We start from the raw sequence: 16,727 nt of genomic DNA on the forward strand, positions 1-16,727 counted from the left end.
ATCAATTAATGACAACTCTGGACTTACCCGAACGATATTTTAATCCCGTTTTTGGGAGAGACCCCAGCCTGTCTATTCATCAAACACAGAGAGACAAACCAAACACCAATCCTCTCAACCCCTGGTAAATCAGTAAGACCGCCGCAGTGTTGATATACTTAGCTTCTAAAATATGTTAACCATCTAAAATATTATTATTAGGTAAATACAGGCTGAAAAATGTTCCATATTTTATTTTTTTTAACTATGCTCTAACTGGTTTGTTATATAGTAATATTTCTCAGCTCAGCTCAGCGAAACAAAAACCAAGAAACCAAAGAAATATTTAGAAAATCAAAGTTCGCGACTAACAAGCACGGCGCCGCTCACCACCAAAGAATCCCAGCCACCAGTGAGACGCGGGGACACCAGAGCGGCCCGCTTTTGACAAGCATTTAGTTTCCGTAATTGCACACAAGTCTCCTCAGTTTCGCTCTGCAGAGGGAAGGAGACACAGACCTGAGAATGGATTTGACCGCAAGAAAACGAGGTAAGGTAAGCAGCAGCGGCAGCGACTCCCCTCTACACAAGCAGACAATTTGCACTTGACGCTTCTTACGTTACCGTCTCACAGATGACGGTCTTAGGAAGCCGTTGAGAGGGATAAAGTCAAATGTTTAGTTTTTTGTGGAAATGCTCACATTCTTGCACGTTTCTTTCCAGTAATAGTGTGTTTTGTGTAAATAACACCCAAACTACTTTTAGTTAGGGAAAAAAAAAGGTTATCAATACCTAATATCTCCTAACCTATTAAGACTCTAGAGATCAGTTCAAAAAGGCTAAATGGTGACCTGTAACACTGGGCATTACATCAGTACAGGGTTGATTTATTGTTCATTGCCAGAACCACATCCTGAGTTTATATTCTTTGTCCTATTTTTGCACCATTGGTGTAAACACAGATGTACAAAGAGCTTTGAAAAATGACCAACCCAGATGTCCCATACAGTATGTAGATACGCCGCAATAATAGTTAATAATATTACATGTTGAACAGCTTTATCCCCAATCCACTATTTAGCGCCTTAATTCCGGCAAATACAATCTAATCCCTCTGAGGAAAAATGCTGAACACCAGGGCAGAGTTAACTGAAGAGACAACACAGCATCCGTCACTTCCTCTGTCATAATCCGTCCCCCCCACGTTTGAGGTTACAGTGGATTTAAACTCAAATAACATTCACTACCATTCTCTCCATCCCAAGCCTGTGCATCACCATTAGGGTAATGGCGTTGAGCTCATATGCACGCTTTAACAAAAAAAAAAAAAAAAAAAAAAAAAAAAGGATTTAAGATCCATTAGCTTATTAGGTGCAAAATGACATTATCTTCTCACAATGTGAACTCCGTCACAGCCATTTGGAGATAAATCATATGCCACAGCAACACCCTCCTGATCTGTCAATCAATCCTGTTATCAGTTTGTCTTGCCTGGGGATAGCAATTGCCCATTTATCGCAGGATTACAATAAAAGTAAGTGCAGTGGCCGAGTGTTTGTGGAACGGTTCACGTCACATTAAGAAAATTCTGCAGATGAAAGTCTTGCAGAAGCTGCACAGACTATGGACTGTGAACTCACTTGCCAAAACATTAGGTACTCTAGTGAAAATATGCATGATCATTTCGGAGGATGCAGGCTGCAAAAAGCGTTTCTGTTCAGTCAGCCTAGCCCACTGATTACACTGGGCTTGTCAAAGCAATTGAAACGCGTGTCGGTACAACACAATACAGCAGCTCTCACAGTTATTTTTAACCAAACAAAAAGCAACGCAAAATGTTTAGAGTGGACCATTTTCACTAGCGTACCTAATGAAGTGGCACGCGAGTGTATTTTCGTCCTTACAGTGTTCCCCATGCAATCAGCACACGCCCAGAAAGCTAATATCTCATCACGATTTTGCTCTTTTGTTGAAAATGTAATTAGGATTAGTCAATTTCTTTGTCTGAATACGTGGAACTGCTTTTTCATTGCCGAAAGTTATTCATGATACAGTTGCTCACATAATTGTTTCAGCCCTGGCGAGTATACAATACATAATATGCTGTATATAAATTGCTCCCAGACACTGGAAGTTTGTTATTATTATTATGTTTTAACTACTTTGGTTACGCATTCACTACTTAAATCTTTACATTTTGATGATAGTCACACTATAGCTTCCAGTGTGGTCTGAGGAAGATAAATTAGGAATGAAATGGTGTGTCTCTGAAGGGTTAGCCGTACACAAATCTAGAATCTCTCCCCTCTTCGCTTCATTATCACGACTTTCTCTTTGTGCCTGCTTGGAGGCTAATTAAGAGGGGGGAGTGGAGGGTGGAGGAGGGGGGGCAGAGAGAGAGCAAATGAACAAGACCCCACTGATGGAGATCAAATGAGAAGGACAGGAATGGGAGAATAGAGGAATCATCGGCCGTCTGATGACTGCTTACAGTGCTCTTGATGAATGGCGCCAGTGCCGCTGTTAGAGGAGAGGCAAGCAAGACAAGTGGCAGGGACAAACTAGAATTTGTTCTTGCAAGAAAAAAAAAAAAGCTGACTGTTGGAAGAACCAAGTGTAAGTAGAATCAACTTAATTTACCGGCTTGTGTCTTAATTGTGCCCCCTGCTTCCTCACAGACAGACCACATAGCACAAATTAACTTGCCAGGATTAATTCGCTCTCCTTTCTTGCAGTTTACGCTGCTGAAGTTTGTAGGCCTGCCTACTCTTCTCTTTCAGTGTCCAGTGCACATAGCTTTAACCTCACCTGTAAGTTATCGCAGTTCATGATTAACGGGATCTTTTCCAAACGATGCTCCAACTTGACGCGACTTAAAAAAAAAAAAAAAGGGAAGCAAGTCGGACCTGAGGAGCCAGAAGTTAGCTGTCATTTCGAGCTTGAAAATGAATAGTCAGTTATGAAAGTAGCAGATGATTCATTTTCTGTCAACTGACAAATAATAATTTATTAACTAATGGTTTCCGCTCCACATAGTTTAACGGCTCAGACAGACAGACGGTTTGTGCCTCTCCTCCTCCGTCTCCCCTACTCTGGGAGGTCAATCAATCACTTTGAGTTTCCTTTAAATCCTTTGTGGCAAGTGACCTTGCAAAATAGCTTTTGTCAACATCTCTGCATTGTAATTCATGCTAAACGACAGAGCTATGACTGTGCCAGTGCAGCATCATTCAAATTGGTCATCTAATCTAATACAAAAGTCCACTTTATTAAATAAGCCATGCCCCATGCCATGTCTGAACGGAATAAATTCTCTAAAGCCGAAGGAAAGTAAAAGTCAGGTCATAAGTGGGAGAAATCTTTTTGTCTGTGGGCAGTGCTCTGACTGGACTGGGTATTAGTTTCCCACTGGGCCGACGTGAGGCAGGTGGGCATTTACCTTCCTCGATAGGCTATAATTTTAGAGTATGCTTCCTTTTGATTGAGATTTAGATGGATGTGCCCGATTCTGTTCTTGTAAGCATTCCTAGACATGACTAACACGCAGTCATGGCAAAAGCGTGGCAAGTCCATTTCAGAACCTCAATTTAGTCAGCATCTGATTTGATAATGAATTTGAACCATGTGGAGGAAAAGGATGCAGTGTGTAGATTTGGAGGGTAATTGCTCCAGGTTGAACTATGGGAAATAGGAGGGCTTATTTATCTATTTATTTTTTTCCAAATCAGAATGAGGACAAGAAAAAGTCCACATCACAAATGTTCCCTCTTCAGAGGTATACCTGGCCTGCCAACAATTTAGCTGGGAGCATGCAGTTTTGATAGTGTTACCGTTTGTGAAACGCGACTTTACAAAACCATCACCACCACCGCTCAAGAATAGACGACTGTCTTGAAGATACAAAGAGCTCCCGCGCTCCATAGGGAAAACATGGGTTATATATGAAGGCAAAATAATTCACACTGTCACGCGATGCACTGAGCACCACGGTGGTTGACAAAAAAATGTGTTAAATTATGCTTCGCGCACATGTATAACCTTTACAAATGCTGTATAATACTGCTAATAAAAACTGTGTCAGTGTGCATGCTCTTTTACGGACAGATTTAAGACACAAAAACTGAGGGAGTGAACGAAATGTGTAGCTCAGATTAAAATAGAAATACATTTTTTTTTTCTATGAAAGACAAGATGACAGAAAACATGAGAAATGTGGATCCCACGAAAACAAAACAAACACAAAAGACAGCTTTATCTAAGAAGGATTGCTGGGTCTTTGCTAAATGTGACTCCATAAAGGAAGTACTTAACTGACTGTCTGCATTTATTCAATTTTTTCCAACGTATATTATATTCTAAATTATTATCTCTGAATTAGGTTTCCTTTGTTACTAAATAGGACAAAGAAAAATAATAAAAAAAAGAAAAAAACAGCTGCTGTGCAGTTTCTTGCCAATAGAGCTTGGGCATGTTGAGTGATTCTTATCTGTTTGGCAGGCAAACAGCTTCTACTCCGCATCATGTCTTTACATAATCTCAACAATCACAGTGAGGGGGATTTGTATAAATGTATATCTGACTGTGCCCTAATATGTGCACAAGTACATTGATTCATTTAGTTGTCTTTTGAGCATATAAAAAGACTATAAATGGAAATTATACTTTCATATGTCCCAAACAGCCTATGAATATCTTTAAAGTACCCGACGAGAAAACCTACGACTCTGTGACAGTCGATAACAAAATAGAAAATATACAACGGGAATAGCGCCTCACATCCTCTTGGCGACCAAAAGTGGCGAGACTGGCAGTGACAAGAAGCCATGAATTAAAGGCAATGTTGATTAAAGCTGGTAAACAAAAAGAAAATGTTGGCAGAGTGAGCGGGAACCAAGTTGGAGAAATCTCATATTTGAGGTGACGACCGGTATGAGACACTGATATACTGATATATGACATCAGTACTGCGAGGAGACTCCGTCCATGACTTTGGTCCCTACCGTCAAATTCCCCAGGCTTGCAGTATTGGGTGAACCAAGATGATCAAGGGGGTTTTGGCAAACTCAAAGAAAGAGTGGTGACAGCAACAAAAGCCGCTTCTTGCCTGTTTATGTCCCGCTTCTTCTAAACATCTGGAGTGGAGAAGGCAACCAGAGCCTGGAACGTCCATGAGCTACTGGCTGCTGGCAGCTCCATCGAAATCAATGAAATATTTTATTCATACAGCAGCAAATTGTCTCGAGACACTTTACAGAACCTAGAGCCTGATATGCATGTTACATGAGAGATTGATCATGACTATAAAGAATGGATAGAGCAGGCATTCAAATTATTCAGTTTCCAGTTACGACAAAGAGATGGGTGACGAGTGAATCCCTTTATGTGCGTCTTTTTTATGTTGTGTTCTGCAGCCAGAACAATTCAGCAAAGCTCCTAGCATGACGGAACAGAGTGTATCTGCAAAAACGACATGGAGAAATGATCATTTCTTATTCTCATTTCTTATGCCTTTTTAATCGAATAAATTGGAAAAACGGCATTCCTGCAGAGCCTGATTCTCATGATTATTAAAAAGGATTCAGTAATGAAATATGCAAAGCGTTTAAATACCAACTCCTTTTGCATTACTAGAGCCTTTTTTAATCCAACAATACAGGAAGTTTGGTCAGGCTCTGTGGACGGGGGCAACATGAGTGGTTGTTTATTATTTCCCATAAAGAATAAAGATTTTCCATTACAACCCTATCTTGACCTTCAACAAATACCATTTAATCAATATCACAATCGTTTCTTAAGCTTAATGGAGTGGTTTTGGTCCCTGAGACAGACTAAAACATAAGCATTGTTGCATTGCAAAATATATTTTCTCATTTTGCTTGCAGACCAAACGGACAGTGTACCAACTACAGATGTTCATATATAGACAGGTGAATTATCATTTGTCTACCCAATGAGTTGAGACTACCTTAAGTGACTCGATCTGGAGCTTATGCTTGCATTTAGTTTCACTAAGGCACAAAAACTGCTCCATCAGACTGAGATTGCATTATCATTGCAATTGCAACGGCTGTACGGACGGCTACTTAGATGACCCATTAGAAAAAGAAAAAGAAAAAGAAATAAATATATATATATATATATATATATATATATATATATATATATATATATATATATATATATATATATACACACACATGCACACACACATATATATATTCTGACAGCTAAAATGGACACAGATGCAGGGATACGTGGGATAAATTATGAGCTGAACACCAAGTACGAAATTGTTATGATCAAGATTTTTACTGTCTCATAGCACATAATGATGATCATTTGTCTGGGAGAGGATGACAGGTTTGATCAGCATCAATGACTCAACAGTTACTTTGCCAGCAGCTGATATTTCTGGCTTCTAAACCTCCATTTTAGAACCTGTGCAGAAAGATAAAAGTGTTTATGTCTGAGTGGAAAGCAGATTGCTAAAACTTAAAAACTGGCATGAATCAGAGTGAACATAGAAGTTGAGTAAGGAACTTAATGCATCTTAAAGATATATCATCGAGGCCATTTTAAATCCAACAGTCACAACTAAAACAAAAGAACCTGGGGTTTAATTGCTGGTAAATTTACCACGTGTTGTGGTGCCCTTGAGAAAGACACTCGAGGTACTCCCAGTGCTCAGAACTGGTGTGTGAATGAATGGGCAGATAGGCGCTATTTAAATACAAGACCATTTTCTCTAGCAATCCACTAATATCCAGGGACTAGGACTAAAGGTAGGAAACTTTTAGGTGACACATGTTAAGATTTTGTTGTAAATGGGTGATAAATGATATCGTAGGTGGACTGTTGAATCATGAGCTGATAGCTGGCTCTCCTGTGTTCATCCATGCGTTTGAGAGTCATCGATAGAGATTAGAGAATCAGCTTTGGGACCGTAACGTCAAAAGTTCGCAACCCTATATGTCCGTGACCAAAGTGCGTTGAGCAAGAACCAAACCCCCAAAACTCACCCACGCAAGGCAGCCCAAAGCTTCACGCAGCAGTGTGAAGGAACTAATGGGTTAAACGCAGAGAAAGAATTTCCCCACGATGGATCAATAAGGAATCAATAAAGAGAGGTTTTTTTTTGTGTCTGTGCATTCCTCACTGCACTGAACTGTATAAACTGCACTGCTCTGTTTCTGGCTCGGTGCTTTGTCTTTGGTCTGAACAAGTTTCTGCCTCAAAGGGTGCAGGGGTATTTATTGAAACACCCCCTTGAGTATCTCTGATACTCCTGCCACATAAGGGATAACAATGTTTTTCCTTTTGTTGTGCCTTTGGCCGTTAATGGGTCTTTAGAAAACCACTGACTGTGAAAAAAAAAAAGGACCAAAACAAAATCCTCCAATTACAGGTGAGTATCTATTGTATCTATCATGAACAGATCCCAGTCATGTGAGATGTCAGGTGGGCACCACCTTCACATAGTTTCTGATTGTAGAACTGAAGAAGTGGCAAAAGATCTACGGGAAAATCCAGTGAGTCCAGTTTTCGTAGTTTTTGTTCAAATTCTTGGATATACTACCACCTTGATTAGCAAGAACCTTAACAGATATACGCCTTTAAGCCCTTGCCATTGCATTGGAATACAGAGCAGTTCATAGTTTGGTGGTATCTCTGCATGTTCGATGGAAGCAAATTGCAGATTAGATTATAATACCTGAGGGAAGAAATTTGCAATTAGACATTTTCCCAGAAAATGTTCAGTTCTTACATGGACAGAATTAGTTCACATGTAATAAATGGTTTCGTTTGAAGTATTTATTGCTTTATTCTGGATCCTCCAACCATTGTCGCTCATTATTGTCACAGTGAAAGTGAAGAGTTCATATGCTGAGCCGACAGCTGGCTGTAATGTGTTCATCCATGCGTTTGAGAGCCATCGATAGAGATTAGAGAATCAGCTCTGGGACCGCAACGTCTGTCCAGTTCCTAAATGGACAGAATTAGTTTACAAGTAGTAAATGGCATTGTTTTATTTATTTATTCCTTCATTCTGGATCCCCCAACCATTGTCGCTCATTATTTTCACCGTGAAAGTGAAGAGCTCATATTAAAATTTAGGGTTGTCGTTATAGTTAATGAGGTCACATCAAGTGAATTGTGGCACAGATCACCATCTCTGCCTTGTTCAGATGTGCAATATCTAATGGTAAAATACCTTCAACCCTTTTATCCGCCTTTAGCCTGGTGTGTGAATTCATCCACCTCACTGTGACAGATCGAGTGTTTTGTCTTGATTTTTTTTTTTTCTTAATAACATAACCTGCTGAGTTGAATCAGACGGAGAGGCAGAGTATCTCTGTCAGAAAATCCCCTTATAAACCGAGTTAACTAAGCCTTTCTTTAGTGTTTCTAGAAATGCTGAGGGTTTTTTGTGTCGCCCATTCAAGCAGAAATCCCTAATTTCTCTCCTATTCTCAAGAAGCCATTATTACAAAAGGAAACACTGCATGGGACTATTCTAAATGAGGGAAAAAAGGATAGTAAAGCATTATTTTAGAAGCCTGGAACATTGTTAAAACCTCTGTTCCTTTAGACAATAAATTCCTTTTCAGTTTTCGTGTTTTGTTCCACTTACAAGCCTTACAGTTCTATTAGATTACTCGCCTCTCTCCTTTCATCCAACAAAAAAGAATGGCTGATTGCTTTGGGGCGGGCGAAGTCCCACAGAGTAGCTCAATTATTGACTTTGCTAAGTCAACCTTTAACGTACAAATCCTGCTCAGACTCTCGTCCTTGTGGTGGCCAAGGGCCCACTGAAGGCATGCATTCAGCTCACAGTCCACCAGACATTAATTCCTCTCAATCTTCACACTCAATTTAGTCTTGAATGTTCCTGCCAATATGGCTGAGCCTCGGAATTAGAAGTGGTAAATTATACAAATAACCCCTTAATAGCATGCCGTGCCCGAATGAAGTGAACCCGCCAACATGGCAGCGATTTGCTGCGTGGAAGGGCAAGTCCAATCATGTACGTACACGTGCTTGGCGGGCACACTACAGTGAGATAATGAGGACTGGTGTCCGCCACACCCAAGTATCTGTCCACAGTGTCTGGTTGTTTGTTATTGTTTGAGGCTCTGCATCCTCACAAAGCAGCGAGTAGCAGAATTGTATGTAGTTAGCGCTGAGAGACTAACACAAAATGCGCCCGCGGGGACAGGGGAATATTATAGTATGAGAAGATTGACTCAAAGGGAGTTGAAATGTAGGTCATGTGGTTACAACAAAAGTTCTTGTCAATACGGAGAAAAAAGGGTATCTAAACAAGATAAGCCCAGTAAAAATGGACAGCATAAGACCTGGGAATATGGGAATATAAGCTGCTTAAGACGCACAAAAACATGCATACGTTTTTTTTCCAAACAACTATCTCACACAGACCATTGCACAAATAAAGAGTTGATAGTTGTTGACAGACTCCGAGCTCATCGTCACCAAAGCCTACAGGTGGATGCTGGGGGGGACAATGGGCTTTATGAAATGCTGTAAGAGAGCAGCTGTGGCGGCTGAAACCTTCTGAAGGAGGGTTTCTGCGGCATCAAATACCATGTCGCCATTTCCCTGCTGGCCACCTGAAACCACTAGGGGAATATACTTTTAATAAAGTGAGATGGGATAAATCTTAAGCCATCAATCCATCTGATACGCTGGCTGAGACACATCAGCTCTGCAGAAATGATGAACTTAGACGTATTAAAAACGAGACCCCAGACTTGGGGCGCACAGTGTCGTCGCACAAAATATGGTGACGAGCAGCTGATGACCACCGGTACACAGATAAAAGGCAGACAATGAATAAAGCAGCGGTGAAAGAGGTGGAAGAGGACACAGTGGGTTAAGATGTAATTAAGATATGAGGAACAGTATAGAAAGGTGTCTGTGAACCTATTTTGAATATTAATATACCGGACACTGAATTTGGAATCTATGGAGAAATTACAAATAGGATTTTTCAGGGGCAAAAAAGCTTTCCCACAAGACAGATATTACTTGTGATAGTCAGTGTCCAGACTTGCAAAGCTAAAGGACATGAAAAGTGTGTGCAGAAAGAGAAAAAAGCAAACGTTCCAAAAAGAACAGAAACAAACAGTTCAGCGGGAAAGATGAAAATAATTATTAATTATAATTTCTACCCCAAATATAGTCTAGTTATTCAAATTTTGTTATTAAGTTGATTCAGCAGTATGAAAGACAAAAAAAAACAGAGATAAAAGTAAAATGTAATGATACGGATGCGAAATCACAAGCAGCCAGAAGCTCAGTAGAGCTGAGCCTTTAGCTTCACCCTTGCAGTGTTGCAGAAAGTGCCAAAATGGACACAAAATCACTCAAAATATTAAACTGATATTTCATTTTGTACTTGAAGTTTGTACAAAAAAACAAACAAAACAAAACAATGTAGGTGAATCACCACAACTGTGGTCATGTAATCTACAGCTAGAACTATGGAGCACCTCTCTATGCTTCAGAATCCAGCTCAGACAATACACATTCAGTGTGCTCAAACACACATGGATGTTTGCACAATCTTGTGAAGAGTAAAACACACATTGGCTTTGTTTAAAGCCGGCATTAGATAACAGTTCAAAGAAAAGATCCTAAACCGGTCCAAACGTCCTTCACACTGCTGAATGTCGTGAATTTTATTTTGAAGGTGAAAATATGGAGACAGTACATGTATGCGTGTGTCTTGTGCAAAGAGGAAGATGCCTTTTATACTGTCAGGTGCCTGTCTTCACATGACAAGCAGTGTTTACAAAGTGGCAGCTCCAACAACTGTACCAAAGAGTAGAGAAGGATTAGGCCTATCAGTGGAGAGCATGACGTCATCAGATGACTTTGTAGTCGCTGGATGTGAGTAGCTGTTGTGCTTCGCTGCAGTAGTTTGGTGCTGCTTGACATATACAGTATGACTACGCTTCAAGTACATTTCTTCTTATAATAGGCTACCATAAAAAAAAAAAACCTGTGTGGTTAAAGCAAATATCTAAATATCTGTCTAATAGTATGTGTGGTTTTGTGCCAGCAACACTTCACAAAGCACACATTCAAAGAGAACTTAACTTGGTGGAGATCTTACGAGGCCCCTCGGGAGGATATGAAAACTTTCTCCCCTATTTAAACCTCAACTTCCCACTAGTCTCTCAGAACTGAAGAAGCTACTCGGATGAGTGGCGAAACGTCTTCAAGAAAATTCTACAAGTCCAGTTGCCCTTATGCAACGCCTTTTGGATTTCTCCCCAGGATTAACTGTCCAGTAAAGTCAGCAAACAGTTCATGTAGCACAGATACTATAAAGAGCACAACTGAACGTCACTGAACATGGCAGCAACTACTGGAGCACAAACAGAACTATTCCTACGAATACAGCCAGTGTTAAAATAAGCAATGTTTGTTCTGCATGGGGATAAAAAGCTGACACAGAGCTGCATTTGAGGTCGTGTTAACAGCTGTAAAATGTGTCATGTGTGAATGAAGCTGCCACTTAACTCACATTAATCACTTAACGCGCATCGTTTGAGGCACAAAGATGACACCTCATCACTGGCCTGTGGAAATAACAGTTACAGAAAAAAAATTGCAACTAACTGGATTCAAATTATCGTTAACATTGTTGTTGTGTGTCTGACAATAAATAAAAACGTATTTGTTTAATGTTTATTTGCATAGAAACAGGTATGAAGCATGAAACAGACAAAAGCATTTCTAGTCTAATACTAACAGACAGTACTATACACAACAATAATCATTGAAAGACACAAACTGTGATGCATAAAAAGCACCATAAAACAAAAAAGTATCCAATCATAACTTATGCCTCACTTAAAGCCTTTTAAAACTGAGATAATATATTGTTTGGAGTTTAGTTGTGACATTTGTGCTCCAGTAGGCTACTCACTATATAAACTATAGTGCCATGCTACGGAAAAGGTCCGTCCCACAGGGTTTGGCAACATTACTGCACCTATTCATTAGCCTAGATAAGAATACCTGTAGTCATCTTTCTTGAAAGACATTGCTGCACATTATGCATGCATCTCAAGGGAAGAAAAGTACATTTAAAGGAAATCTTACAAGGGCACACACTAAACCAAGTGAGCTATCGTTGTGCCCCGTAAACTGAGGCTATGGGCCTCATCACCACAGTGGTGCAGGTGTGATTCCAGCCATGCACCCTTCGCTGCTTCGTTCACCCAATCACTACCTCTCTCTCACTTCTATGTATGCACATACATAAAAGCCTCCAAAACTAAAAAGAGTCAATCCTTCCTGCAAACGTAAGTGTATATAATGCAGCGTCTACTTTGTCTACTACTGCAGTTTTAAATATGAACGTAAAGATGTTTACAATAACCAATAACAAATGTGAGTAATATAAATGTGTTTCACTTTATCTTAGTTTTAACAAATTCCATTTAATTTTATTGATTCTTATAGGATCATTAAACACTAAATCATTAAACAACACAACCTGAAGCCTTAAACCCCCAGAGCAAGCACTAAAGTGTAGTTTATGCCTCCGTGCGACATGAACGCCACAGTCTTTGCCTATTTTAGCCATGTGGTCATTTATACTTGTGCCTCGTCAGCATAAACCACGCATGAGTCAAAGGCAGCAAAGAAAAACTCCCTTTTAACAGGAAGGAGCCTTGAGCAGAAACCGACTCATCTTGGGAAACACGTTTTCTTGAGGCCAGCCAGGTAGAAGAAAGAAAATGAAAGAGAAGATTTACACTGTAAACATAGATTTTGAACAACTCAATATCATCAAGTTTTGCCTGTTACTATAGCAATGCATTGACGTCACTGCCACCCGGGGCCAGGCCCCCCCTGAGTGACATAAATGCAGTGAAATGTATCAGTAAATACAGCGAGACTGGAAAAAATGTGGATAACCAGATCAAATTAAGGGTAATTGGGCTGGACAATGATCCATATGAGCTAGTATGGATTTGGTAAAATAGATTTGCCTCAGTTTCAGTTTCAGTCAGTTTCAGTTTAAGTTACTGTCGGCTGTAAATGCACCAAAACAACATCGACAAACTTATCTGGCACCCCTCCAACACGTAACTTAAGAAGTAACTGAAGGTATGACTTCATCAAAAAATACAGCATACATTGATATTACCTGACACTAAATGAGAACTACAACACTTGCAGGTCTCGGTGCCTGGATTCCAGTTGTTTCTTCTTATTGCGGTGATGTATTTACTTCTTGGGAGATATCTGTAAAAATATATTTCCGACTGCTTTTCAAATCTGTTGGTACAGTCGATCGCACAACAGTTCCCATTTTTTAAATTAATTTTACAATTTAGATTCAAACTAATGTGGCTATTCTCCATGCCCTACTGTCACTTTTTGCCATTCAGTGGTGTAACCATGGAGACTTGCTGTGACGTCACGTGCATACCACCCATAGAAGTATCTTTGCATACCACCAGTTTTGGCATCGATGAGCTCTGAACATTTTGAGCAAGCAAGTTGTTTGACCCACTTGTTTCAGCCATGAAACGGTAAGTTGAAACCTGGCAATGGTTGGTTGGTTGCATGCCATTGCAGTCCCGACTGCTACCTAACTTACTTTTAAATAAAACTTAGCCAGTTATCAACAACCTAGCATGGTTGCTAACCATTTTCTTATTGAACGTTTTTATGATACTCTGAGTTACAAAAAGGCTGCTTTATACTGAGTGAATAATATCTAACCAGTAAACTCTGCCGTACACTTTCTTGCTAATGTTACCTCTGTTCACTGGTAACGTTAGCTAGCGCCAGTAACACAAATTTTATGTTGCTCGCAGACAGCTAACGCAAGTTCAGCTTAACCACGAACCAGCGAACGTCCCGGTAAATTGGCGCAGATCCCAACTGCCGTGCTAAAGCGGAGTCCATTGTGTGACACAGAGAGCGCAAAGTCTGCCCGGTAATAAAACTTAAGCATGGCGCCAAAGTGAGATAAATTTGTACATAGTTATATCCGGGTAAATAAATATGACGGCAGGGCGATAAAACTGTCAGTGACAATTAGTTCTGTAACACGTGAATTGGCATGCATGATGTATGAATATATGTGGGATCATAATCCTGCCCTGCATCAGTCATCTCTCAAAAAGGGCAGAATACAATTTATTACATTTACAAAACAGCCTGTTTGAAACTGAGAGTAATTCAACATAGCTCTACAGTAAGAGAAAAATCCCTTATCAAAAGAAAACGTTAGCAGTTTTCTTCCAGTTCCCTAATCTGGGAAATTCTAGCGGGACAGAGAGTTCAAAAACCCAGCAGCTTGCAGCGTGGGTTAGTGTGTGTGTGTGTGTGTGTGTGTGTGTGTGTGTGTGTGTGTGTGTGTGTGTGTGTGTGTGTGTGTGTGTGTGGAGAGATTTAGGGTAGCAGGATGTCTCAGAATGCTGAACAAAAAAAAAATAAATTTCTGAAATGCTTCAATAAACTCAATATTTGTCATGTCACCTCCCGACAAGAATGTCCCGATTCTGAAAGGAGCTGTCTCTCTGTACAGTTTGCATGTTGGCCCTATATATGTGTGGGCTTCCTCCTCCCAGCAGTACAGCTACATACAGGTCAGCAACTCTAAATTGCCTATAGATGTGTGTGTAAGTGCGGCTGCCTTTCTGCGTTAACCTTGTAACAGACTGGTGACTTGTCCCAGGGTAGACTTCAACATCCTCAGTGTAGGCTATGCCTATACAGAGTTGGATGATGGTGAAAAATACCACAGCGGAGAAAAGCCAGTCTTACCAAACTCCACCACCTCTTAGATTTATTATGTCAGTGAGATACGTCAGGCATAGCATTATGAAAATTGACAGGTGAAGTGAATACCACTGATTATCTTTTCTTCATGGCACCTGTTAGTGGGTGGGATACAATAGATAAAATTCTGCTCAAAGCTGATGAGTTAGAAGATGGTAAAATGGGCAAGAGTAAGGATTTGAGCGAGTTTGACAAGAGCCAAATTGTGATGATTAGACAGTTGAGTCAGAGCATTTCTAAAACTGCAGCTTTTCTGGGGTGTTCCTTGTCTGTAGTGTAAGTGGTCCAAGGAACAAACTGTTGTGAGCCAGCAACGGTGTCATGGCTGGATGTGTTGAGCAAAGGCTAGCCCATGTCATCTGATCCAGTGGTTGAACTACTCTAGCTCAAATTGCTGAAGAAGTTAATGCTGGTTCTGATAGAAAGGTGTCAGAATGCACAGCACATTGAAGTTTGTTGCGTACGGGGCTGCATAGCCACAGAAGGTGACCATGCTGATCCTTGTCTACTGCCAAAAGCACCAACAATGGGCATGTGAACATCAGAACTGGATAATGGAGCAATGGAAGAAGGTGGCCTGGTTTGATGAATCCTGTTTTTGTATATGTCACATGGTGGCCGGGTGTGTGTGCTTAGCTTACCTGGGGCAACACATGGCACCAGGATGCACTATGGGAAGAAGGCAAGCCGGCGGAGGCAGTGTGTTGTTTTGGGCCATGGTGGGAGACCTTGGTTCCTGCCAACCATGTGGATGTTACTTTGATATGTGCCACCTACTTAAGGGATTGGTATGGTATTCCCTAATAACTGGAGCCTCATTTACCAGGAGAACGCACCCTGCCACAAAGAAAAAATGGTTCAGGAATGGTTTGTTAATGGTTAACAAGTCTGAGGGGTGGATTTGGCCTCCAAATTCCCCAGATCTCAATCCAGTCAAGAATCTGTAGGATGTGCTGGACAGACAAGCGGAGAGCCCACCTCACAACTTACAGGAATTAAAGGATCTGTTAACATCTTGGTGACGGATACCACAGAACGTCTTCAGGGGTCTACTGGAGTCCATGCAGATATGGATCAGGGCTCTTTTGCTAAAACAAGAGGGAACAATGCAGTATTAGGTCATAATAGTCTGACCAGTGTAGCATTCAAGTATTTTTAATTAACCTTGAGTGCATAATAGAAGTGTTCCGAGTTTCAACTTTTTATATAAAATTAACCAAAGCTCATTTGCATTTGTTTTAAAATGCAGGGTTACTTATGCGTTATTAACATTTTGGGTTTGTTAGAAATATAGTGTGGTACCTGACTTCAGCATCACTGCAGCGATCACTGAGTTAACTCAATGTGAAATGTTAACGAGTTGTTTCCTTGCAAAAATGTTCTCCTCACAAAGAAGCAGATAGCAGGCTCCAGATGGCATTGAGTATCTTTAACTGGATTCATATTTGGAGCTGGCATCTGCAGAGCATGTTTTTCAAAAACTTTTTTCTTTTCTATTTTCTGAAAATCACTTCTGAAAATATAATGTAGAAAATGCAATCGAACATTGATACCCATTCTGTAACAGCTGCTTCGTAATTGTTTGTTTCTGCCTTTTGTTTCTGCCTTTCTTTTCAGACGGAAAATGATCACATTTCCAAGTGTGCAAAGATGATGCAAAGAGCTCGACAATGTCCACACCGGTAAGAGTAAAGCTTTGGAAAATTTTTCCAATAGCTGTGTTTGGACTTTATTTCTCAAAGACAAATCAAATGTAAAATAAGTTAATGGTTGAATTAAATCAGAACTGTGACAGGTAACCTAAAAATGGTGCCAACAGACGTCAGACTGTTGTGTACAATATACTTTGTGCCATTTAGCTCAAAAAAGTGTATCAATAGTGCCACCATATGGAAAGCCCTGAAATACTCTGATGG

Source organism: Mugil cephalus, chromosome 3 (genome assembly GCF_022458985.1).
Source record: "Mugil cephalus isolate CIBA_MC_2020 chromosome 3, CIBA_Mcephalus_1.1, whole genome shotgun sequence".
Classification (NCBI taxonomy): domain Eukaryota; kingdom Metazoa; phylum Chordata; class Actinopteri; order Mugiliformes; family Mugilidae; genus Mugil; species Mugil cephalus.